The sequence below is a fragment of the Leucoraja erinacea genome, unplaced genomic scaffold (assembly GCF_028641065.1).
Source record: "Leucoraja erinacea ecotype New England unplaced genomic scaffold, Leri_hhj_1 Leri_986S, whole genome shotgun sequence".
NCBI lineage: Eukaryota > Metazoa > Chordata > Chondrichthyes > Rajiformes > Rajidae > Leucoraja > Leucoraja erinaceus.
In genome coordinates this window covers 24,915-26,176 of record NW_026576934.1, presented here as the reverse complement: position 1 = coordinate 26,176, position 1,262 = coordinate 24,915, and positions in this window count along the sequence as shown.

The following is a 1,262-nucleotide window of genomic DNA, read 5'->3' as shown; positions in this document are numbered from 1 at the left end:
AAGTGGCCACAACCTATACGTGTTGCTTCAATGAGCTGACAGGAACTTGAACTTGGGGAAGAGAGAAAGCGGGAGAGACAGAGCGAGAGAGACGTCACTGACGACCGTGATGTGCAAAGATTATAGAGGAGCTATAAGATCTTTGGTCCACACCAGCCGTCGCCGACAGCACACAATGTGTACACAAGCGTGAGGTTTGTGCCTTTATCTGTACTTTACTGTATTTTGCTGTAGTAAAGATAGTTGTTTGTAGCCCAGAATGTTATTTCCTTATTCATTAATCCCAATCCTCGAAACCTGTTTTTCTTGCATCACAAGCTGTGTTGGAGCAGCAGCCATTAATTCCAAACAAGAACCAAAATTCAGAATTGTTGTTCTCATGTACATTGGAAACTATAATCATTTTGGAATTTAAAGCACAGCTTTGCAAACAGACAGGGTGTCTACTGAGACAATTGGATGTTTATTGACCTACAACAAACCCAAATTCTTCAGCTGAAGATACATAGATAAATAGAAAATAGGCGCAAGAGTAGGCCATTCGGTCCTTCGAGCCTGCACCGCCATTCAATATGATTATGGCTGATCATCCAACTCAGTATCCCATACCTGCCTTCTCTCCATACCTCCTGGTCCCTTTAGCCACAAGAGCCACATCTAACTCCCTCTTAAATATAGCCAATGAACTGGCCTCAACTACTCTCTGTAGCAGAGAGTTCCAGAGATTCACCACTCTCTGTGTGAAAAATGTTTTTCACATCTCAATCTTAAAGGATTTCCCCCTTATCCTTAAGCTGTGACCCCTTGTCCTGGACTTCCCCAACATCGGGAACAATCTTCCTGCATCTAGCCTGTCCAACCCCTTAAGATATTTCACACTGCTGTATTAGAGATGAAGGATTATCCAGACCAGACTGATTTGTCACTTGGCACATCAAGAATGGTCATGGGCATAAAAACAAAATGCTGGAGTAACCCAGCAGGTCAGGCAGCATCTCTGGAGGAAAGGTAAAGGTTACGTCTCAGGTCAGAACCCCGAGGGTATCATCGGTATAAACCAGCATCTGCAGTTCCTTCCTGCACACATGGCCATGGGGATATTTGTATGCCTGTTAATAATTGGGGTATTTGTGTACTCAGAGTCAGCCCTCACAACAGTAATGTGTGTAAGAATGGACTGTAGATGCTGGTTTAAACCGAGGATAGACACAAGCTGGAGTAACTCAGCGGAACAGGCAGCATCTCTGGTTTCGGACCCACTA